The sequence below is a fragment of the Triticum urartu genome, chromosome 4 (genome assembly GCF_003073215.2).
Source record: "Triticum urartu cultivar G1812 chromosome 4, Tu2.1, whole genome shotgun sequence".
Taxonomy (NCBI): domain Eukaryota; kingdom Viridiplantae; phylum Streptophyta; class Magnoliopsida; order Poales; family Poaceae; genus Triticum; species Triticum urartu.
Genome location: NC_053025.1, coordinates 610612059 through 610638543, shown reverse-complemented (window position 1 = coordinate 610638543; position 26485 = coordinate 610612059). Strand labels below are relative to the sequence as shown.

The following is a 26485-nucleotide window of genomic DNA, read 5'->3' as shown; positions in this document are numbered from 1 at the left end:
CATCACATCATTCTCCTAATGATGTGATCCCGTTATCAACGACATCCAATGTCCATGGTCAGGAAACCGTAACCATCTATTGATCAACGAGCTAGTCAACTAGAGGCTTACTAGGGACATGGTGTTGTCTATGTATCCACACATGTATCTGAGTTTCCTATCAATACAATTATAGCATGGATAATAAACGATTATCATGAACAAGGAAATATAATAATAACTATTTATTATTGCCTCTAGGGCATATTTCCAACAGTAGTCATGTGAATTTGGTATTCGTTTGATATTTTGATGAGATGTATGTTGTCTCTCCTCTAGTGTTGTTATGTGAACGTCGACTACATGACACTTAACCATTATTTGGGCCTAGAGGAAGGCATTGGGAAGTAATAAGTAGATGATGGGTTGCTAGAGTGACAGAAGCTTAAACCCTAGTTTATGCGTTGCTTCGTAAGGGGCTGATTTGGATCCATATGTTAATGTTGTGGTTAGGTTTACCTTAATACTTCTTTTGTAGTTGCGGATGCTTGCAATAGGGGTTAATCATAAGTGAGATGCTTGTCCAAGTAAGGTCAGTACCCAAGCACCGGTCCACCCACATATCAAATTATCAAAGTACCGAACATGAATCATATGAGCGTGATGAAAACTAGCTTGACGATAATTCCCATGTGTCCTCGGGAGCTCTTTTCTCATTATAAGAAATTGTCCAGGCTTGTCCTTTGCTACAAAAAGGATTGGGTTACCTTGCTGCACTTTATTTACTTTCATTGCTTGTTACCCATTACAATTTATCTTATCACAAAACTATCTGTTACCTACAATTTCAGTGCTTGCAGAGAAAACCTCACTGAAAACCGCTTATCATTTCCTTACTGAAAACCGCTTATTATTTCATTCTGCTCCCAATCATGAGCTCTCTAGAGAAATGATTATTCAAAAAATTATGCTCGGCTTCCTCTCAATGATCGCAACATGCTCGATACTTCCTGTGCTGGTTCTTATATGCTGAAGACTATTGAATTCAAATGGGACTTATTGGAAAGAATTAAACGCAACTCTGAAGATTGGGGTTCCGATGATGGTAAGGAGTCAGGTATGACACCTAAGTTTGATTGTGTTAAATCTTTTATGGATACCGATGCCTTTTGTGGATTTAGCGCTAAATATGGACTTGACTCTGAGATAGTAGCTTCTTTCTGTGAATCTTTTGCTACTCACATTGATCTCCCTAAGGAGAAGTGGTTTAAATATAATCCTCCCATTGAAGTAAAAGTAGTTGCACCTATTACAGTTGAAGAAAAGACTGTCACCTATAGTGATCCTATTATTCCTACTACTTATGTTGAGAAACCTCCTTTTCCTGTTAGGATAAAGGATCATGCTAAAACTTCGACTGTTGTTCGTAAGAGGAATACTAGGACTTATACACCTCCTGAGCAAATCAAAGTTGAACCTAGTATTGCTATGGTTAAAGATCTCTTGGATGATGATTTAGATGGGCATGTTATTTACTTCTGTGAACAGGCTGCTAATATTGCTAGATCAGATGCTAAGATACATAGACCTGTTGTAGGCATGCCTGTTATTTCTGTTAAAAATAGGAGATCATTGTTATCATGGCTTATGTGATATGGGTGCTAGTGATAGTGCAATTCCCTATGACTTATATAAAGAAATTATGCATGATATTGCACCCACTGAAATAGAAGACATTGATGTTACTATTAAGCTTGCTAATAGGGACACCATTAAACCAGTTGGGATAGTTAGAGATGTTGAAGTCTTGTGTGGGAAGGTTAAATATCCTGCTGATTTTCTTGTTCTTGGTTCCCCACAAGATGACTTTTGTCCCATTATTTTTGGTAGACCCTTCTTGAATACAGTCAATGCTAAGATTGATTGTGAAAAGGATACTGTTGCAATTGGCTTAGAGGGTATGCCTCATGAGTTTAATTTTGCTAAGTTTCATAGACAATCTCGTGATAGAGAATCACCTAGTAAGGATGAGATTATTGGTCTTGCTTCTATTGCCGTGCCTCCTACTGATCTGTTAGAACAATATTTGCTAGACCATGAAAATGATATGTTTATGAAGGAAAGAAGGGAAATAGATGAAGTGTTCCTTCAACAGGAACCTATTCTGAAACACAACCTTCCCGTTGAAATTCTTGGGGATCCCCCTCCACCCAAGGGTGATCCCGTGTTTGAACTCAAACCATTACCTGACAATCTTAAGTATGCTTATCTTGATGAAAAGAAAATATATCTTGTTATTATTAGTGCTAACCTTTCAGAGTAAGAAGAAGAAAGATTATTGAAAACTCTGAAGAAGCATCGTGTTGCTATTGGATATACTCTGGATGATCTCAAGGGCATTAGTGCCACGTTATGCCAACACAAGGTTAATTTGGAGGACAATGCCAAACCAGTTAGAGATCCTCAACGATGACTGAATCCTAAGATGAAAGAAGTGGTAAGAAAGGAGATACTAAAGCTCCTTGAGGCAGGTATAATTTATCCCGTTGCTGATAGTGATTGGGTAAGCCATGTCCATTGTGTTCCTAAAAAGAGGGGTATTACCGTTGTTCCTAATGATAAAGATGAATTGATCCCGCAAAGAATTATTATAGGTTATAGGATGGTAATTGATTTCCGTAAATTAAATAAAGCTACTAAGAAAGATCATTACCCTTTACCTTTTATCGATCAAATGCTAGAAAGACTGTCCAAACACACACATTTCTGCTTTCTAGATGGTTATTCTGGTTTCTCTCAAATACCTGTATCAGCGAAGGATCAATCTAAAACTACTTTTACTTGCCCTTTTGGTACTTTTGCTTATAGACGTATGCCTTTTGGTTTATGTAATGCACCTGCTACCTTTCAAAGATGCATGATGGCTATATTCTCTGACTTTTGTGAAAAGATTTGTGAGGTATTCATGGATTATTTCTCCGTCTATGGATCCTCTTTTGATGATTGCTTGAGCAACCTTGATCGAGTTTTGCAGAGATGCGAAGACACTAGTCTCGTCTTGAATTGGGAAAAGTGTCACTTTATGGTTAATGAAGGCATTGTCTTGGGGCATGATATGTCTCCAACGTATCTATAAATTTTGATTGCTCCATGCTACATTATCTACTGTTTTGGGCAATATTGGGCTTTATTATCCACTTTTATATTATTTTTGGGACTAACCTATTAACCGGAGGCCCAGCCCAGATTTGCTGTTTTATGCCTATTTCAGTGTTTCGAGCAAAAGGAATATCAGACGGAGTCAAAACGGAACGAAATCAACTGGAGAAGTTATTTTTGGAAGGAAAGCAACCCAGGGAACTTGGAGTGCACGTCAGGGGAGATACGGGCTGCCCACGAGGGTGCCCCCCCCGGGCGTGCCCCCCTACCTCGTGGGGCCCCCATAGCTCCACCGACGTACCCCCTGTACCCATATATACCTACGTATCGTAAAACTTCCAGAACAGAAGATAGATCAGGAGTTCCGCCGCCTCAAGCCTCTGTAGCCACCAAAAACCTCTCGGGAGCCCATTTTGGCGCCCTGCCGGAGGGGGATCCCATCACCGGTGGCCATCTTCATCATCCCGGCGCTATCCATGATGAGGAGGGAGTAGTTCACCCTCGGGGCTGAGGGTATGTACCAGTAGCTATGTGTTTGATCTCTCTCTGTCTCTCGTGTTCTCTCTCGTGTTCCATCTATGGCACGATCTTGATGTATCCCGCGCTTTGCTATTGTAGTTGGATCTTATGATGTTTCTCCCCCTCTACTCTCTTGTGATGAATTGAGTTTCCCCTTTGAAGTTATCTTATCGGATTGAGTCTTTTATGAGAACACTTGATGTATGTCTTTGATGTATGTTTTGGTGATCAACTTACGGGTTTCGTGACATTGGGAACCTATGCATAGGGGTTGGCACACGTTCTTGACTCTCCGATAGAAACTTTGGGGCACTCTTTGAAGTACTTTTATGTTGGTTGGATGAACCTGAGATTGTGTGATGCATATCGTATAATCATGCCCACGGATACTTGAGGTGACAATGGAGTATCTAGGTGACATTAGGGTTTTGGTTGATTTGTATCTTAAGGTGTTATTCTAGTACGAACTCTCTTTTATAGATTTGATCCAAAAGAATAACTTTGAGGGTGGTTTCGTACCCTACCATAATCTCTACGTTTGTTCTCCGCTATTAGTGGCTTTGGAGTGACTCTTTGTTGCATGTTGAGGGCTTGTTATATTATCTATCTATGTTATTATTGTTGAGAGAACTTGCACTAGCGAAAGTATGAACCCTAGGCCTTGTTTCCTATCATTGCAATACCGTTTACGCTCACTTTTATCATTAGTTACCTTGCTGTTTTTATTATTTCAGATTACAAAAACCTTTATCTACCATCCATATTGCACTTGTATCACCATCTCTTCGCCGAACTAGTGCACCTATACAATTTGCCATTGTATTGGGTGTGTTGGGGACACAAGAGACTCTTTGTTATTTGGTTGCAGGGTTGTTTGAGAGAGACCATCTTCATCCTACGCCTCCTACGGATTGATAAACCTTAGGTCATCCACTTGAGGGAAATTTGCTACTGTCCTACAAACCTGTGCACTTGCAGGCCCAACAACGTCTACAAGAAGAAGGTTGTGTAGTAGACATCAAGCTCTTTTTTGGCGCCGTTGCCGGGGAGGTGAGTGCTTGAAGTTATATCTTTAGATCTTGCAATCGAATCTTTTTGTTTCTTGTTTTAGCACTAGTTGATCTATAAAAGAAAATTACAAAAAAATGGAGTTAAGTTTGTCTCATACGCTTCACCTTTTTAATATCTTTCGTGAGTATGATGGAAAGGATAATTGTGCTCAAGTGCTAGAAGAAGAAATCTCTAAATTGTTTGGCACTAAATCTTTGAATGATGAGCATGATTGCAATGTTGTTAGTACGAATTCTTTGAATATCCATGATGCTAATGGTGATTGCACTAGTTATGATGAAAATATCTCTTATGAGCATGTCAACTTTTGTGGAGTGCATGTTTGCATGAACACACCAAATAGAGAAGATATTTATTGCAAGAGGCATAAGTACTTAGAAACCAAATTGTTGCAAGAAGAGCTAGATGAATGTGCTGAAAGATTCAATATTTTTCGTGCTCCTTGTGAACTTTGCAATGAACATGGTCATTTAAAGCTCCAATGCTATTTGTTTCATGATCAAGTCGTGTCCAAATATTGTGATAATTTGATTACCCTTGAGCATCATAAAGAGCTTAGCCTTCTTTTGGGTTATGAAGAAATGAAACGTATAGCTGAGGGTATTCCAAAATTTAATCTTGATAGATTTCTTGATTTTGATCCAGGGAAGATTTATATGTATTGTGCGGTGAATTGCATTGAAAATCCTTATATTGCCAATTACCTAAAGAAAAGAAAGCAAATGGAAGATGATGAGAATACTAATGAAAGGGAAGAGGCTTCCCAATCTCCTCCTATTATTTCTTATGATGAATCGGGTAATGAGGAGGAGCTTTCTATTCAACCAATCTCATCAATAAGGAGCTCAAAGAGGAAGGTTGAACCTACACATAATGTGAAGAATAAAAAGAAAAGAAGGAGCAACAGAGGTAAAAAGGTATCCCTCCCAAATGATGTTGCTCCTACTACTACTTGTGATGATGATAATTGCTATACTATTGGTGCTATCCATATTTTTAATGATGAGAGTGATTATGATTATGATATGAAAGGGCCCAAGCTTGGGGAAGCTATGTTTGATGAGGATGAAATATTTGAGAATATATTTGCTGGAATTAATGTTTTTCCCAAGCTTGGGGATGCTATGTTTAATGAAGATGATATTTTTAGCACCCCAAGTTTTGATATGCAAAGTTGTTATGATGATAGCATGCCTCCTACCTATGATGATTATATTGATGAAAGTGGGTTTGGAAGAGTGTCAACTTTAGGAAGTAGTGATCCCACTATTTTGGAGGATGTTGAATCTTATTGTGATGAATATGAAAGTGGATTTGGAAGAGTGTCAACTTTATTTAGTGATGATTCCACTATTTCGGAAGAGGTTCCAATTGATTATGAGAACAAAGTTGCTATCTATGATGATTATTGTGATGACTTGTATGCTATTAGGAATAATGATAACCATTAAACTTGTCATCATGATTTTAGTTTTCAATTGGATTATGCCTCACATGATAGTTATTTTGTTGAGTTTGCTCCCACTACTATTCATGAGAAGAATTTTGCTTATGTGGAGAGTAGTAAATTTTCTATGCTTGTAGATCATGAAAAGAATGCTTTAGGTGCTGGTTATATTGTTGAATTCATTCATGATGCTACTAAAAATTATTATGAGGGAGGAATATATGCTTGTAGGAATTGCAATAATGTCAAGTTTCCCCTCTATGTGCTTAAATTTTTGAAGCTATGCTTGTTTTACCTTCCTATGCTAGTTGATTATTGTTCCCATAAGTTGTTTGCTCACAAAATCACTATGCATAGGAAGTGGGTTAGACTTAAATGTGCTAGTCATATGCTTCATGATGCTCCCGTTATGTTTCAATTCTTATCTTTTATGTGAGCATCATTGTCATCATCATGCCTAGCTAGAAAGGCATTAAATAAAAGCACTTGTTGGGAGACAACACAATATTTATCCTTAATGTTTTTGTGTGTTCACATGATTATTCTACTGTAGTAATAATGTTTTATAGCTTCTGTTTCAATAAAGTGCCAAGTAAGACCTTTAGGATGGCTTACGGTGATAGTTGTGTTGATCCTGCTGAAAATCAGAAACTTTTTGCACCCAGTAAATTATTTTTGTTAATTCACAGAAACGTGCTCTTGATTCTTTTTGCTCTGAATTGGTACACAAATTGCTTAGGACCTCCTAATTTTGTAGAATTTTTGTAGTTCTAGAAGTATACGTTTGATACAGATTGCTACAGACTGTTCTGTTTTTGACAGATTCTGTTCTGCGTGTGTTGTTTGCTTATTTTGATGAATCTATGGCTAGTAAAATAGTTTATAAACCATAGATAAGTTGGAATACAGTATATATTACACCAATATGAATTTAGAATGAGTTCATTACAGTACCTAAGTGGTTGTTTTATTTTCTTATACTAACGGAGCTTACGAGTTTTCTGTTTAGTTTTGTGTTGTGAAGTTTTCAAGTTTTGGGTAAAGATTCGATGGACTACGGAATAAGGAGTGGAAAGAGCCTAAGATTGGGGATGCCCAAGGCACCCCAAGGTAATATTCAAGGACAACCAAGAGCCTAAGCTTGGGGATGCCCCAGAAGGCATCCCCTCTTTCGTCTTCGTTCATTGGTAACTTTACTTAGAGCTATATTTGTATTCACCACATGATATGTGTTTTGCTTGGAGCGTCATTTCCTTTTGTTAGTATTTGCTTGATGTTAGTTAGAATAATGTTTTTCATCTTTAGTTTCAATAAAGAAGTCAAGGATAGCCTTTGCCATGCTTATTTTGCTAGTATACATGTTGCTGTTTGAAAAACAGAAAGTTTACCGCTGTTGCAAAAATTCCCTAGAAAAGTCAGAGAGTGGTATAATGTTGAATCTTTTTTCATAATGATCTATGATAAATTTATTAAAATGGGAATTTTAGTTCATAATTTTTGGAGTTAGGGAAGTATGATGAATCTTGCATTCTTTACAGACTGTACTGTTTTGACAGACTGCTGTTATGGTTGCATTGTTTGCATATGTTTGCTTGTTTAATGATTCTATTTGGTGATAGGAGTATTAAATATGCAGAGTCATTTAGTATTAAATGTTGAATAATAATTTTAGTGATTTGTTACAATAGAAAATGATAAGGTTTTGCATTGGTTTATACTAACCTATCTCACGAGATCTTATTGAGTTTGTTGTGGATGAAGCTTTTGATAAAAAGAGAAACCATGATATGAGATGAATTAAGGAGACACAAAAATTAAAGCTTGGGGATGCCCAAGGCACCCCAAGATAATATTTCAAGAATTCTCAAGCATCTAAGCTTGGGGATGCCCAGGTAGGCATCCCACCTTTCTTCTTCAACAACTATCGGTTAGTATCGGTTGAGCCTAAGTTTTTGCTTCTTCACATGAGTTGTGATATCCTTGCATTGTCATTTTATTTTGTTTTTTTTGCTGTTCGAATAAGATACCAAGATCTGAAATTATTAATTGGGAGATTCTTCACATAGTTGTATAATTATTCGACTACTCATTGATCTTCACTTATATCTTTCGGAGTAGTTTGTTGTTTGCTCTAGTTCTTCACTTATATCTTTTAGAGCATGGTGGTAGTTTTATTTTGAAGAAATAGATGAACTCTCATGCTTCACTTAGATTATTTTGAGAGTCATTAATAGCATGGTAATTTGCTTAATGTTAATACACTTAGTGTTCAAGATATGTGAAACTTTCTTATGAGTGTATTGAATACTAAGATAAGTTTGATGCTTGATAATTGTTTTGAGATATGGAGGTGATAATATCAAAGTCGTGCTAGTTGGGTGATTGTGAATTTTAGAAATGCTTGTGTTGAAGTTTGCAAGTCCCATAGCATGCACGTATGGTTAAAGTTGTGTAACAAATTTGAAACATGAAGTGTACCTGGCTTGTGCATCCTTATGAGTGGCGGTCGGGGACGAGCGATGGTCTTTTCCTACCAATCTATCCCCCTAGGAGCATGCGCGTAGTACTTGATTTTTGATGGCTTCTAAATTTTTGCAATAAGTATATGAGTTCTTTTGACTAATGTTGAGTCCATGGATTATACGCACTCTCACCTTTCCGCCTTTGCCAGCCTCTTCGGTACCATGCATTGCCCTTTCTCACCTTGAGAGTTGGTGCAAACTTCGCCGGTGCATCCAAACCCCGTGATACGATACGCTCTATCACACATAAACCTCCTTATATCTTCCTCAAAATAGCCACCATACCTACCTATTATGGCATCTCCATAGCCATTCCGAGATATATTGCCATGCAACTTCCATCATCATCATGACATACATTACTTTTGTCATATTGCCATTGCATGATCATGTAGTTGACATCGTATTTGTGGCAAGGCCACCATGCATTATTTTTCATACATGTCACTCTTGATTCATTGCACCATCCCGGTACACCGCCGGAGGCATTCATATAGAGTCATATCTTGTTTTAAGTTTCGAGTTGTAATCCTTATGTTGTAATCATAGAAGTGTGATGATCATCATTGTTAGAGCATTGCCCAAAAAGAAAAAAAAAGAAAGAAAGGCCAAAAAAAGAAAAAAAATAGAAAGGCCCAAAAAAAAGAAAGAAAAAAAAGAAGAAAAAAAAGGGGGCAATGCTACTATCTCTTTTTCCACACTTGTGCTTCAAAGTAGCACCTTGTTCCTCATGTAGTGAGTCTCATATATTGTGCTTCAAAGTAGCACCTTGTTCTTCATGTAATGAGTCTCATAAAGTTGTCCTTTTTATACTAGTGGGAATTTTTCATTATAGAACTTGGCTTGTATATTCCTATGATGGGCTTCCTCAAATGCCCTAGGTCTTCATGAGCAAGCGAGTTGGATGCACACCCACTAGTTTTCTTTTTGTTGAGCATTCATAGCTCTAGTGCATCCGTTGCATGGCAATCCCTACTCCTCATGTTGACATCAATTGATGGGCATCTCCATATCCCGTTGATTATCCTCGTCAATGTGAGACTTTCTCCTTTTTGTCTTCTCCACACAATCCCCATCATCATATTCTATTCCACCCATAGTGCTATATCCATGGCTTGCGCTCATGTATTGCGTGAAGGTTGAAAAAGTTTGAGATTATTTGAGTATGAAACAATTGCTTGGCTTGTCATCTGGGGTATAGAAGTTGGGAACATCTTTGTGTGACGAAAATGAAGCATAGCCTAACTATATGATTTTGTAGGGATGAACTTTCTTTTGCCGTGTTATTTTGAGAAGACCTGATTGCTTTGATTAGTATGCTTGAAGTATTATTATTTTTATGTCAATATGAACTTTTGTCTTGAATCTTTCGGATCTGAATATTCATATCACAAGTAAGAAGAATTACATTGAAATTATGCCAAGTAGCACTCCGCAACAAAAATTCTTTTTTATCATTTACCTACTCGAGGACGAGCAGGAATTAAGCTTGGGGATGCTTGATACGTCTCCAACGTATCTATAATTTTTGATTGCTCCATGCTATATTATCTACTGTTTTGGGCAATACTGGGCTTTATTATCCACTTTTATATTATTTTTGGGACTAACCTATTAACCGGAGGCCCAGCCCAGATTTGCTGTTTTATGCGTATTTCAGTGTTTCGAGGAAAAGGAATATCAGACGGAGTCAAAACGGAACGAAATCAACTGGAGAAGTTATTTTTGGAAGGAAAGCAACCCAGGGAACTTGGAGTACACATCAGGGGAGATACGGGCTGCCCACGAGGGTGGGGGGCGCGCCCCCCCCCCCCCCCCCCCCCCCCCCGGGCGCGCCCCCTACCTCGTGGGGCCCCCATAGCTCCACCGACGTACCCCCTGCACCCATATATACCTGTGTATCGTAAAACTTCTAGAACAGAAGATAGATCGGGAGTTCCGCCGCCGCAAGCCTCTGTAGCCTCCAAAAACCTCTCGGGAGCCCGTTCCGGCGCCCTGCCGGAGGGGGATCCCATCACCGGTGGCCCTCTTCATCATCCCGGCGCTATCCATGACGAGGAGGGAGTAGTTCACCCTCGGGGCTGAGGGTATGTACCAGTAGCTATGTGTTTGATCTCTCTCTCTCTTGTGTTCTCTCTCGTGTTCCATCTATGGCACGATCTTGATGTATCCCGAGCTTTGCTATTGTAGTTGGATCTTATGATGTTTCTCCCCCTCTACTCTCTTGTGATGAATTGAGTTTCCCCTTTGAAGTTATCTTATCGGATTGAGTCTTTTATGAGAACACTTGATGTATGTCTTTGATGTATGTTTTGGTGATCAACTTGCGGGTTTCATGACATTGGGAACCTATGCATAGGGGTTGGCACACGTTCTTGACTCTCCGATAGAAACTTTGGGGCACTCTTTGAAGTACTTTTATGTTGGTTGGATGAACCTGAGATTGTGTGATGCATATCGTATAATCATGCCCACGGATACTTGAGGTGACAATGGAGTATCTAGGTGACATTAGGGTTTTGGTTGATTTGTATCTTAAGGTGTTATTCTAGTACGAACTCTTTTATAGATTGATCCAAAAGAATAACTTTGAGGTGGTTTCATACCCTACCATAATCTCTACGTTTGTTCTCCGCTATTAGTGGCTTTGGAGTGACTCTTTGTTGCATGTTGAGGGCTTGTTATATTATCTATCTATGTTATTATTGTTGAGAGAACTTGCACTAGCGAAAGTATGAACCCTAGGCCTTGTTTCCTATCATTGCAATACCGTTTACGCTCACTTTTATCATTAGTTACCTTGCTGTTTTTATTATTTCAGATTACAAAAACCTTTATCTACCATCCATATTGCACTTGTATCACCATCTCTTCGCCGAACTAGTGCACCTATACAATTTGCCATTGTATTGGGTGTGTTGGGGACACAAGAGACTCTTTGTTATTTGGTTGCAGGGTTGTTTAAGAGAGACCATCTTCATCCTATGCCTCCTACGGATTGATAAACCTTAGGTCATCCACTTGAGGGAAATTTGCTATTGTCCTACAAACCTGTGCACTTGCAGGCCCAACAACGTCTACAAGAAGAAGGTTGTGTAGTAGACATCAGGGCATAAGATTTCTGAGAGAGGTATTGAAGTTGATAAAGCTAAAGTTGATGCTATTGAAAAGATGACATGTCCCAAGGACATAAAAGGTATAAGAAGTTTCCTTGGTCATGCCGGTTTTTATAGGAGGTTCATTAAGGACTTTTCTAAAATCTCTAGGCCTCTGAATAATATATTGCAAAAAGATATTCCTTTTGTCTTTGATGACAATTGTGTAGAAGCATTTGAAATACTTAATAAAGCTTTGATCACTGCACCTATTGTTCAGCCACCTGATTGGAATTTACCCTTTGAAATTATGTGTGATGCTAGTGATTATGTTGTAGGTGTTGTTCTAGGGCAAAGAGTGGATAAGAAATTGAATGTTATCCAGTATGCTAGTAAAACTCTTGATACCGCCCAGAGAAATTATGCTACTACTAAAAAAGAGTTCTTAGCAGTTGTGTTTGCATGTGATAAGTTTAGACCTTATATTGTTGATTCCAAAGTTACTATTCACACTGATCATGCTGCTATTAAATATCTTATGGAAAAGAAAGATGCTAAGCCTAGACTTATTAGATGGGTTCTCTTGCTCCAAGAATTTGATTTGCATATTGTTGATAGAAAGGGAGCTGAGAACCCCGTTGCAGACAACTTGTCTAGGTTAGAGAATGTTCTTGATGACCCACTGCCTATTGATGACAGCTTTCCTGATGAACAATTAGCGGTCATAAATGCTTCTCATACTGCTCCTTGGTATGCTGATTATGCTAATTACATTGTTGCTAAATTTATACCACCTAGTTTCACATACCAGCAAAAGAAAAAGTTCTTTTATGGTTTAAGACATTACTTCTGGGATGACCCACACCTTTAAAGAAGGAGTAGACGGTGTTATTAGACGTTGTGTACCTGAGCATGAACAGGAACAGATCCTACGCAAGTGTCACTCTGAATCCTATGGAGGACACCACGCTGGAGATAGAACTGCACATAAGGTATTGCAATCCGGTTTTTATTGGCCTACTCTCTTCAAAGATGCTTGTAAGTTTGTCTTATCTTGTGATGAATGTCAAATAATTGGTAACATTAGTAGACGTCAAGAAATGCCTATGAATTATTCTCTTGTTATTGAACCGTTTGATGTTTGGGGCTTCGATTATATGGAACCTTTTCCTGCCTCTAATGGTTACACACATTTTTTAGTTGCTGTTGATTACGTTACTAAGTGGGTAGAAGCTATTCCAACTAGTAGTGCTGATCATAACACTTCTATTAAAATGCTTAAAGAAGTTGTTTTTCCGAGGTTTGGAGTCCCTAGATATCTTATGACTGATGGTGGTTCACATTTTATTCATGGTGCTTTCTGTAAGATGCTTGCTAAGTATGATGTTAATCATAGAATCGCATCTCCTTATCATCCGCAGTCTAGTGGTCGAGTAGAGTTGAGCAATAGAGAGCTCAAATTAATTTTGCAAAAGACTGTGAATAGATCTAGAAAGAATTGGTCCAAAAAACATGATGATGGATTATGGGCCTATAGAACTGCATACAAAAATCATATGGGTATGTCTCCGTATAAGATGGTTTATGGAAAAGCATGTCACTTACCTCTAGAACTTGAACATAACGCATATTGGGCTATTAAAGAGCTCAACTATGAATTCAAACTTGCCGGTGAGAAGAGGTTATTTGATATTAGCTCACTTGATGAATGGAGAACCCAAGCCTATGAGAATGCCAAGCTATTCAAAGAAAAAGTCAAACGCTGGCATGACAAAAGGATACAAAAGCGTGAGTTTAACGTAGGTGATTGTGTGTTATTATTCAACTCTCGTTTAAGATTTTTTGCAGGAAAACTTCTCTCTAAATGGGAAGGTCCTTACGTTATCTAGGAGGTCTATCATTCTGGTGCCATAAAAATCAACAACTTTGAGGGCACAAGTCCGAGGGTGGTGAACGGTCAAAGAATTAAACATTATATCTCAGGTAATCCTATCAATGTTGAAACTAATATTATTGAAACCGTAACCTCGGAGGAATACATAAGGGACACTTTCCAGAACGTTCCAGACTCCGAAAAGGAATAGGTATGTGGTACGGTAAGTAAACCGACTCCAAAACAATTCTAATGGCAATTTTTATCAGTTTTGGAATATTTAAGAATTTTAGAAAGAAAGAAGTAGTTCGGGAAGGACACGAGGCCTCCACGAGGGTGGAGGGCGCGCCCCCCCTTCCTGGGCGCGCCCCCCTGTCTCGTGGCCACCTCGTGTGCCTCCCGGACTCCGTTTTCTTGCACGTTACGTATTTTGGTCAGTAAAAATTCATTATATAATCTCCCGAAGGCTTTGACCACCGTACCATGCAAATATCCTCTGTTTTTGTTTCGAGCTGTTCGTGTTGCAGTTTAAGAGCAAGATGTCTTCTCAAGAGTCAGTCTGGGAGAGTCGGGTGTCTCACCCGACACCAGGTCTAGGAGCAAATAGGGATGCTTATCATTTTGGACCATCAACAGAGGATGAGATGGAGGCCGACTTGAAAAGGATTGATTCCATGGAGGAAGATCAAGAAGTTACCTCTCGTCTCCAAGCAGGATTCATGATGGGGGAACTACATAGCTCGGCTATTCCAAATTCGGTTATCCCTTCCAACGTTAAATTTCTTTCTTATGAAAACATGAAAAAGAGCACCACTTGTTCTCCAGAAGCTATGAAGCATCCTTGGTTAAAGGGAGCTTTAGCCGTTACGGGCAAGCTCCGCAAAGAAATTATGGACCTCAAACAACAAGTCAACAAGCTCGAGGAGAGAATCGCATCCCGAGGGGCATCATCGCCAAGAAGATCACAACACCAACCATGAAGAAGGAGACATAATCACATGGGTATGGGCACTCCCCTTGGCAACTGCCAAGCTTGGGGGAGGTGCCCCGGTATCGTATCACCATCACACTCCTATCTTTACCGTTTTATTTAGTCCGATCCTTTTAGTAGTATCTTGATCTAGTAGATTGAAGTTTTAGTATCCAGTAGTTTTGAGTTTTGCTTTGTGATCTCTTTATGTAATCGAGTCCGTGAGCTATCTATAATAAAGATTAGTGTTGAGTCAAGGGATTTGCTATCTTGCTATGATCTTGAGAAAGTAGAAAGAATAAAAGAGTTCATATTGATCTTATGGATAGTAATAACTTCACACATAGAAAGTATGAGGCATAAAAGTTGTTGAGAGTTGACAAACGTAGTTTTGGTCATCGTTGCAATTAATAGGAAGTAATAAGGAAAGAGAGGTCTTGATAACCCACAAGTATAGGGGATCGCAACAGCTTTCGAGGGTAGAGTATTCAACCCAAATTTATTGATTTGACACAAGGGGAGCCAAAGAATATTCTTGAGTATTAGCAGTTGAGTTGTCAATTCAACCACACCTGGATAACTTAGTATCTGCAGCAAAGTGTTTAGTATCAAAAGTGGTATGATAATAATAGTAATGGTAGCAAAAGTAAAGATAAATGTTTTTGGGTTTTTGTAGTAGTTGTAACAGTACCAACGGAAAAGTAAATAAGTGAAGAACAATATGTGAAAAGCTCGTAGGCAATGGATCAGTGATGGATAATTATGCCGGATGCGATTCCTCATGTAATAGCTATAACATAGGGTGATATAGAACTAGCTCCAATTCATCAATGTAATGTAGGCATGTATTCCGTAAATTGTCACACGTGCTTATGGAAAAGAACTTGCATGAAATGTTTTATCCTACCCTCCCGTGGAAGCGGGGTCCTAGCGGAAACTAAGGGATATTAATGCCTCCTTTTAATAGAGAACCGGAACAAAGCATTAGCACATAGTGAATACATGAACTCCTCAAACTATGGTCATCACCGAGAAGTATCCCGATTATTGTCACTTCGGGGTTGTCGGATCATAAAACATAATAGATGACTATAGACTTGCAAGACAGGATCAAGAACACACATATATTCATGAAAACATAATAGGTTCAGATCTGAAATCATGGCACTCGGGCCCTAGTGACAAGCATTAAGCATAGCAAAGTCATAGCAACATCAATCTCAGAACATAGTGGATACTAGGGATCAAACCCTAACAAAACTAACTTGATTACATGGTAAATCTCATCCAACCCATCACCGTCCAGCAAGCCTACGATGGAATTACTCACGCACGGCGGTGAGCATCATGAAATTGGTGATGGAGGATGGTTGATGATGACGACAGCGAAGAATCCCCCTCTCCGGAGCCCCGAACGGACTCCAGATCAGCCCACCCGAGAGAGATTAGGGCTTGGCGGCGGCTCCGTGTCGTAAAACATGATGAAACTTTCTCCTTGATTTTTTTCTCCCCGAACGTGAATATATGGAGTTGGAGTTGGCGTCGGTGGAGGTCCAAGGGGCCCACGAGATAGGAGGCCGCGCCCTAGGGGGGGCACGCCCCCTTGTCTTGTGGACAGGCTGTGGGCCCCCTGGCATTAATTCTTTCCCCAAAAATTCTTATTAATTCCAAAAAGTGCCTCCGTGGATTTCCAGGATATTCCGAGAACTTTTCTTTTCTACACATAAAACAACATCATGGTTGTTCTGCTGAAAACAGTGTCAGTCCGGGTTAGTTTCATTCAAATCATGCAAGTTAGAGTCCAAAACAAGGGCAAAAGTGTTTGGAAAAGTAGATACGTTGGAGACGTATCAACTCCCCCAAGCTTAAACCTTTGCTTGTCCTCAAGCAATTCAGTTGATAAACTGAAAGTGATAAAGAAAAACTTTTACAAACTCTGTTTGCTCTTGTTGTTGTAAACATGAAAAACCAGCATTCAAGTTTCAGCAAATATTATGAACTAACCATACTCACAATAACACATAGGTCTCACAATTACTCATATCAATAGCATAATCAGCTAGCGAGCCATAATAATAAAACTCGGATGACAACACTTCTCAAAATAATCATAACATGATATAACAAAATGGTATCTCGCTAGCCCTTTCTGAGACCGCAAAACATAAATGCAGAGCACCTTTAAAGATCAAGGACTGACTAAACATTGTAATTCATGGTGAAAAAGATCCAGTCAATCATACCCAATATAAACCAATAATAATGAATGCAAATGACAGTGTGCTCTCCAGCGGGTGCTTTTAATAAGAAGGGTGATGACTCAACATAAAAGTAAATAGATAGGCCCTTCGCAGAGGGAAGCAGGGATTTGTAGAGGTGCCAGAGCTCGATTTTAAAATAGAGATTGAATAACATTTTGAGCGGCATACTTTCGCTGTCAACGCAACAACTATGAGATGGCTGTATCTTCCATACTACATGTATTATAGGCAGTTCCCAAACAGAATGGTAAAGGTTTCTACTCCCCCAACCACCAACAAGCATCGATCCATGGCTTGCTCGAAACAACGAGTGCCTCCAACATACAACAGCCCTGGGGGAGTTTTGTTTAATTATTTTGATTTGCTTTGATCTTTTTGGATCATGGGACTAGGCATCCCGGTTACCGGCCCTTTCTCGTGAATGAGGAGCGGAGTCCACTCCTCTTGAGAATAACCCACCTAGCATGGAAGATATAGGCAGCCCTAGTTGTAACATGAGCTGCTCGAGCATACAAAACAGAATTTCATTTGAAGGTTTGGAGTTTGGCACATACAAATTTACTTGGAACGGCAGGTAAATACCGCATATAGGAAGGTATAGTGGACTCATATGGAACAACTTTGGGGTTTAAGGAGTTTGGATGCACAAGCAGTATTCCCGCTTAGTACAGGTGAAGGCTAGCAAAAGGCTGGGAAGCGACCAACTGAGAGAGCGACAACAGTCGTAAACATGCATTAAAATTAATTCACACCGAGTACAAGCATGAGTAGGATATAATCCACCATGAACATAAATATCATGAAGGCTATGTTGATTTGATTCAACTACATGCGTGAACATGTGCCAAGTCGAGTCACTCAATTCATTCAAAGGAGGATACCATCCCATCATATCACATCGTAATCATTCTAATAGCATGTTGTCACGCAAGGTAAACCATTATAACTCATAGCTAATCAAGCATGGCACAAGCAACTATAATCTCTAAATGTCATTGCAAATATGTTTACTTCATAATAGCTGACTCAGGAACGATGAACTCATCATATTTACAAAAATAAGAGAGGTCGAGTTCATACCAGCTTTTCTCATCCCAATAAGTCCATCATATATTGTCATTATTGCCTTTCACTTGCACGACCGAACGATGTGTATAATAATAAGAGTGCACGTGCATTGGACTAAGCTGGAATCTGCAAGCATTCAACTCAAGAGAGAAGACAAGTAATATGGCTCTAAATTAAATAAACAATCATGCATATAAGAGCCACTAAGCATTTTCAATATGGTCTTCTCGACCCCAAAAGAAAGAAAATAAAATAAAACTATTTACACGGGAAAGATCCCAACAAGTAAGAAGAAGAACTAGAAATCTTTTTGGGTTTTCATCTTAATTTCTACTACAAGCATGGAAATTAAACTAACTAATTTTTTCTGATTTTTCTTAAAGTTTATCAAACACACAAGAAAAAAACTAGAGAAAGAAATTTAAACTAGCATGGATAATACAATGAAAGAGTACGAGCACCGACGACTAGTGTGTGAACATGAATGTAAAGTCGGTGAGAAATACGTACTCCCCCAAGCTTAGGCTTTTGGCCTAAGTTGGTTTAATACCAAGGACCGCCGCTACTCTCCCCGGTGTACTGGGAGGTGTAATTAGGATACCACTAGCTAGTCATCTCCGGATCCCACTAGACAGATGATGCATGATAAGGGTCCGGCTCAGATTCAGGTTCTGGAGTAAAAGCTTGAGCTCGGTGATTGTTCACCGCTTCCGGCGTGACAAGATGATTTTCTGCAAGCAAATCAAACAACAGAGGCGCAGGCAAAATAATAAACTCAAAGTGTTTCTTATTGAATCTAAGTCTATACAAGAGCATCTTCTCTTCATTGTCAACAATAAACTTGTGTGCTACCATGCTCTTGTAATCTAAAATGTGAGGAGGTAATTTTGTCTCCTCCTCCTCATAGTGCCTAATGGGTATCTGAAAATGTTCAGCAAGATGTGCAACATAGATACCTCCAAATATGGGGCCTTTTGTACGATTCAGGGCTAGCCGTTTAGCAACGACGGCACCCATACTAAAAGTATTGTCTCCTAGCAAAGCATTTTGAAGAATAATAATATTTGGGATGCTCAAATTTCCACTATTTCCACGACCAATCAAGCATCTACTGGCAAATATAGCAAAATAGCGTAAAACAGGAAAGTGTATGCTAGAGACCTTCGCCTCGGAGCCATTCTTTGGTTCCTCTACAGCAATAGTATTAACAAAGCCACCCACATCTTCACGATGGGGTTCATCTAATTCTCCCTCATAAGGTATCCTACATACCACGCAAAAATGACATAAAGACATTTCTTTGAATTCATCATATAAATGAAATGACACTGCAGGCAGTGATTTCTTAGGATAATAATAAAAGTTTTGCACGAAAGTATTGGTGAGTAAGAGATACTGATCGATTCGGTCGTTTATGAAACCGGTGAGGCCTGTAGTCTCGATTAAAGCATAAAAGTCTTCATGAATTCCGGCTTCTTTCAAGAAATCCTCGCATGGCCATTCGCACGACCGTACTTCCGCTAAGCGAGGAAGATTATGCTTGGCTTTTTCCTTCTCTTTGGCTTGTTTTTCCTGAGAGCTTTGGCTAGAAGAGCCTTTAAAAAGCCTCCTTAACATTTTCTGAAAATTTCCGAAATTCTAGTAACTTCAAAATAAAAGTGGATAAAACTAAACAAGATTGATAGCAACTACTCCTACAAGTGTCTAGAGCCTATATCATGCATTAGAATTGCTTGGGACCTCAAAAATTTAACATGCAAGCTCAAGAACATGGTCACCTATGCAGCAAAAATTTGCAATGAATAAAGCACTAGAAAAAAAACTAATTGGACCAATGGAGGAGTCACATACCAAGCAACAATCTCCCAAAGCAGTTTTGCGAATGGAGCTTTGAGCTAAGAGATCGAAAATCGCAGCAAAACGAGCTAGAACTCGTGCTTGAGCTGGATGGGGATTTTTTTTGGGTAGAAGATGAAGTGTGTGGGTGCTGGCATAAGTGGAGGGGAGCCACCAGGGGCCCACGAGACAGGGGGCGCGCCCTACAGGGGGGCGCGCCCTCCTCTCTTGTGGCCTGGTGCTTGCCCCTCCTGCAGTGTTTTTAGTGCCTAAAATCCTCAAATATTCCATAAAAAATCATACTAAATTTGCAGGGCATTTGGAGCACTTTTATTTTCGGACTATTTTTTAATGCACGGATAATTCAGAAAACAGACAGATAATACTATTTTTTCTTCATTTATTCTAAATAACAGAAAGTAAAAGGAGGGTACAGAAGGTTGTGCCTTCTAGTTTCATCCATCTCGTGATCATCAAAATGAACCCACTAACAAGGTTGATCAAGTCTTGTTAACAAACTCATTCCGAATAACACGGAACTGGAGAAATTTCGAATAACACTAAGTTACCTCAACGGGGATATGAAAATCCCCAACAATAAGAATATCATACTTTTTCTTGACAGTAGGGAGAGGAAATTCAAAACCTCCAAAAATGATAGTTGGAACTTTTTCAATAGAATTGATGCTATGAACTTGAGATTGTTTCCTCGGAAAATGTACCGTATGCTCATTACCATTAACATGAAAAGTGACATTGCCTTTGTTGCAATCAATAACAGCCCCTGCAGTATTAAGAAAAGGTCTACCAAGGATAATAGACATACTATCGTCCTCAGGAATATCAAGAATAACAAAGTCCGTTAAGATAGTGACATTTGCAACCACAACAGGCACATCCTCACAAATACCGACAGGTATAGCAGTTGATTTATCAGCCATTTGCAAAGATATTTCAGTAGGTGTCAACTTATTCAATTCAAGTCTACGATATAAAGAGAGAGGCATAACACTAACACCGGCTCCAAGATCACATAAAGCAGTTCTAACATAATTTCTTTAAATAGAGCATGGTATAGTTGGTACACCCAGATCTCCAAGTTTCTTTGGTATTCCACCCTTAAAAGTGTAATTAGCAAGCATGGTGGAAATTTCAGCTTCCGGTATCTTTCTTTTATTTGTGATGATATCCTTCATATATTTAGCATAAGGGTTTACTTTAAGCATATCAGTTAAGCACATACGTAAGAAAATAGGTCTAATCATTTCAGCAAAGCGCTCAAAATCCTCATCGTACTTTGACTTGGATGGTTTAGGAGGAAAGGGCATGGGTTTCTGAACCCATGGTTCTCTTTCTTTACCGTGCTTCCTAGCAATAAAATCTCTCTTATCATAATGTTGATTCTTTGATTGTGGGTTATCAAGATCAACAATAGGTTCAATTTCTACATCATTGTTTTTGCTAGATTGAGCATCAACATGAACATTATCATTAACATTATCACTAGGTTCATGTTCATCACCTGATTGTGTTTCAGCATCAGAAATAGAAATATCATTGGGATTCTCAGGTGTGTCTACAGTAGGTTCAATAGAAGCATGCAAAGTTCTATCGTTTTTCTTTTTCTTCTTTTTAGAAGAACTAGGTGCCTCTAAATTATTTCTCTGAGAATCTTGCTTGATTCTCTTAGGGTGGCCTTCAGGATACAAAGGCTCCTGAGTCATTCTACCAGTTCTAGTAGCCACTCTAACAGCAAAGTCATTTTTATTATTTAATTCATCAAGCAAATCATTTTGAGCTTTAAGTACTTGCTCAGCTTGAGTAGCAACCATAGAAGCATATTTGCTAACGCGGTGAAGTTCATCTTTAACTCTAGCCAGATTATCACCTACGCGTCCTATCTCGAAAGCATTATTCTTTAACTCTCTACCAACATAAGCATTAAAACTTTCTTGTTTAGCCATAAAGTCGTCAAATTCATCTAAGCATGGGCTATGAAATTTAGTAGAGGGTATTTCAACTTTATCATATCTATAGAGAGAATTTACCTTTACTACCTGTGTCGGGTTATCAAGACAATGTGGTTCTTCAGGCGGTAAATTAAGACCATGTATTTCTTCAATAGGAGGTAAATTCTTAACATCTTCAGCTTTAATACCTTTTTATTTCATTGATTTCTTTGCCTCTTGCATATCTTCAAGACTGAGAAATAAAACACCTCTCTTCTTCGGAGTGGGTTTAGGAATAGGCTCAGGAGTTGGCTCAATTGGTTCAGGAATTGGCTCAGGAAGAGTCCAATTATTTTCATTAGTCAACATATTATTCAATAGTATTTCATCTTCGTCGACTGTTCTTTCCCTGAAAACACAACCAGCACAACTATCCAAGTAGTCCTTGGAAGCATCAGTTAGTCCATTATAAAAGATATCAAGTATTTCATTTTTCTTAAGAGGATGATCAGGCAAAGCATTAAGTAACCGGAGAAGCCTCCCCCAAGCTTGTGGGAGACTCTCTTCTTTGATTTGCACAAAATTATATATTTCCTGCAAGGCAGCTTGTTTCTTATGAGCAGGGAAATATTTAGCAGAGAAGTAATAAATCATATCCTGGGGACTATGCACACAACCAAGATCAAGAGAATTAAACCAAGTCTTAGCATCACCCTTTAATGAGAACGGAAATATCTTAAGGATATATTAATAGCGAGACTTCTCATCATTAGTAAACAGGGTGGCTATATCATTTAACTTGGTAAGATGTGCCACAACAGTTTCAGATTCAAGGCCATAAAAAGGATCAGATTCAACTAAAGTAGTAATCTCAGGATCAACAGAGAATTCATAATCCTTATCAGTAACACAAATAGGTGAAGTAGCAAAAGCAGGGTCAGGTTTCATTCTAGCATTAAGAGATTGCTGCTTCCATTTAGCTATAATTTCTTAAGATCATATCTATCTTTACAAGGAAAGATAGCTCTAGCGGATTCCTCTTCCATAACATAACCCTCAGGAACAACAGGCAATTCATAATCATTGGGAGAACTTTCATCATCACTATCATCAATAATAGCATCTTCAATAATTTCATTCTCTCTAGCCCTAGCAAGTTGTTCATCAAGAAATTCACCTAATGGCAAAGTAGTATCACACACAAAAGTAGTTTCATCATAAGTATCATGCATAGCAGAAGTGGCATCATCAATAACATACGACATATCAGAATTCATAGTAGTAACAAGTTTAGGTGTCGCAAGCTTACTAATAACAGAAGGAGAATCTAGTGCAGAGCTAGATGGCAGTTCCTTACCTCCCCTCGTAGTTGAGGGCAAAATCTTGGTTCTTTCGTCTTTCAAGTTCCTCATAGTGATCAACAGATATAAATCCCAAGTGACTCAAAGAATAGAGCTATGCTCCCCGGCAACGGCGCCAGAAATTAGTCTTGATAACCCACAAGTGTAGGGGATCGCAACAACTTTCAAGGGTAAAGTATTCAACCCAAATTTATTGATTCGACACAAGGGGAGCCAAAATATATTATTGAGTATTAGCAGTTGAGTTGTCAATTCAACCATACCTGGATAACTAAGTATTTGCAACAAAGTATTTAGTAGCAAAGTAGTATGATAATAAAGGTAACGGTGGCAAAAGTAATATTTTTGGGTTTTGTAGTGATTGTAACAATAGCAACGGAAAAGTAAATAAGCGAAACACAACATGTGAAAAGCTCGTAGGCATTGGATCAATGATGGATAATTATGTCGGATGCGATTCCTCATGTAATAGCTATAACACAGGGTGACACAGAACTAGCTCCAGTTCATCAATGTAATGTAGGCATGTATTCCGAATATAGTCATACGTGCTTATGGAAAAGAACTTGCATGACATCTTTTTTCCTACCCTCCCGTGGCAGCGGGGTCCTGGCGGAAACTAATGGATATTAAGGCCTCCTCAAACCGGAACAACACATTAGCACATAGTGAATACATGAACTCCTCAAACTACGGTCATCATCGAGAAGTATCCCAATTATTGTCACTTCGGGGTTGTCAGATCATAACACATAATAGGTGACTATAGACTTGCAAGATAGGATCAAGAACACACATATATTCATGAAAACATAATAGGTTCAGATCTGAAATCATGGCACTCGGGCCCTAGTGACAAGCATTAAGCATAGCAAAGTCATAGCAACATCAATCTCCGAACATAGTGGATACTATGGATAAAACCCTAACAAAACTAACTTGATTACAAGGTAAATATCATCCAACTCATCACCATCCAGCAAGCCTACGATGGAATTACTCACGCACGGTGATGAGCATCATGAAATTGGTGCTAGAGGATGTTTGATGATGACGACGGCGACGAATCCCCCTCTCCGGAGCCCCGAACGGACTCCAGATCAGCCCTCCCAAGAGAGATTAGGGCTTGGCGGCGGCTCCGTATCGTAAAACGCGATGAAACTTTCAGGTCGGTGGAGTGTCAGGGGGGCCCACGAGACAGGGGGGCATGCCCAGGGGGGTGGGCGTGCCCCCACCCTCATGGACAGGGTGTGGCCCCCCTAGTCTTGATTCTTTCGCCAGTATTTTTTATATTTTCCAAAAAGTGCCTCCGTGGATTTTTAGGACATTCCGAGAACTTTGGTTTTCTACACATAAAACAACATCATGGCAGTTCTGCTAAAAACAGCGTCAGTCCGGGTTAGTTTCATTCAAATCATGTAAGTCTGAGTCCAAAACAAGGGCAAAAGTGTTTGGAAAAGTAGATACGTTGGAGACGTATTAGGCGCTCCCCTGACCCTCGTGGGCACCTCGTAAGGCGGTTGATGCTCGTCTTTTCCCGCAAGAAAAAGCTAATTTTTGGAAAAAAAAATCTGGGCGAAGGTTTCAATCCAATCGGAGTTACAGATCTCCGGATATATAAGAAATGGTGAAAGGGCAGAAAGAGAGAACGCAGAAACAGAGAGAGACAGAGAGACAGATCCAATCTCGGAGGGGCTCTCGCCCCTCCCATGCCATGGGAGCCAAGGACCAGAGGGGTAACCATTCACCCATCTAGGGAGAAGGTCAAGTAAGAAGAAGAAGAAGGGGGGCTCTCTCCCCCTTGCTTCCGGTGGCGCCGGAACGCCGCCGGGGGCCATCATCATCACCGCGATCTTCACCAACACCTCTGCCATCTTCACCAACATCTCCATCACCTTCCCCATCTATATTCAGTGGTCCACTCTCCCGCCACCCGCTATACCCTCTGCTTGCACATGGTGCTTTATGCTTCATATTATTATCCAATGATGTGTTGCCATCCTATGATGTCTGAGTAGATTTTCATTGTCCTAGCGGTGATTGATGAATTGCTATGATTGGTTTAATTTGCTTGTGGTTATGTTGCTGTCCTATTGTGCCCTCCGTGTCGCGCAAGCGTGAGGGATTCCCGTTGTAGGGTGTTGCAATACGTTCATGATTCGCTTATAGTGGGTTGCTTGAGTGACAGAAGCATAAACCCGAGTAAGGGTGTCGTGGCTTATGGGATAAAGGGGACTTGATGCTTTAATGCTATGGTTGGTGCCGGGGTACTGATCCACCGACACCTATGGGACCGGCGGGCCGGGTCCCTTTCGATTCGGCAGAGGCGGAGATCGTGCAAAGAGCAAATCGAGGCGAAGCACGCGAGCGATTTACCCAGGTTCGGGCCGCACAGATATGTAAAACCCTACTCCTGCTTTGTGGTTTGTATTGATTTCTAGCTCGGGAGCACGGAGTGCTACAGTACACACCAGTAGCTAGCAAGACCGAGCGTGAGTGTCTGAAATGGCTCCCCCCCTCCCGTTGCACACGGGCCTCCTTTTATATGCTCAAGGGGTTACCGACAGGTGGCAACAGAGGTCAAGGGCAAAAATGGAAAGGTGCCGTAGTAGGCACAGCTACCTGCTACAGTGTATCATACCTAACCCTAACAGTAGGGGACAAGGGCATTAAATGCCCATCTGTGTCGCCTAAACAGTACCGAAAGGGACCACTAGGGACGCCACCGTTTGCCACGATGGTTATCTTGTCAGCGCCTGCTTGCCACCGCGCACCCCTAGCTGCACGGCCTCCTGCCACGTGTGCTTGGGAAGGTCCCAGAGCGACACGTTGGTGGATGTGCTGGAGCGCGGGCGCGGAGGGGTGGCTTGCCGCAGCAAGCGCCTTGCCGCGGTTGCTGTCTTGTCGCGTCCGGGAGCTTGTCGCTCACCGGGCCTTGCCGGGGCGCGTAGCGCGCCGCGGCAAGTTCCTTGAAATGCCTTGGATGGCCTTCCCGGCAAGCTCCTCTTGCCGGGGTCTCGAGATGCTTTTTGATAGCCTTCCCGGCAGGCTCCTCTTGCCGGGGTCTTGTCTTCTTCCCGGCCAGCTCCTCTTGCCGGGGCCTTGGTTTGAGTACTTTGTTCTTGAACGGCTCCAAAGGAACCACGGAGGATCTTGGCGGTCACCCGGCAAGCCTTGCTGTGGGATGCTGCGACTGCCCGTGCACAAGTTCGGGATACTAGGGTACCCCTACTCTAGTACACCGACAGGAGCCCTCGGGCCTGGGCCATACACAGTGCCGAGCGCTGTTGGGCCAGGCCCAAAACAGGGCACGGGCACGCACGGCCTAGGTCACGCCGCATATCTCTCCGCTTCCACCGCGCACACCCAGAACGG

At 40.3% G+C, this 26485-nt stretch overlaps 1 pseudogene; it reads right to left on the bottom strand.

Annotated features, from left to right (window-relative positions):
• The window catches only part of LOC125554994, a 71263-nt pseudogene that overhangs the window by 31000 nt on the left and 13778 nt on the right, over positions 1–26485 (bottom strand).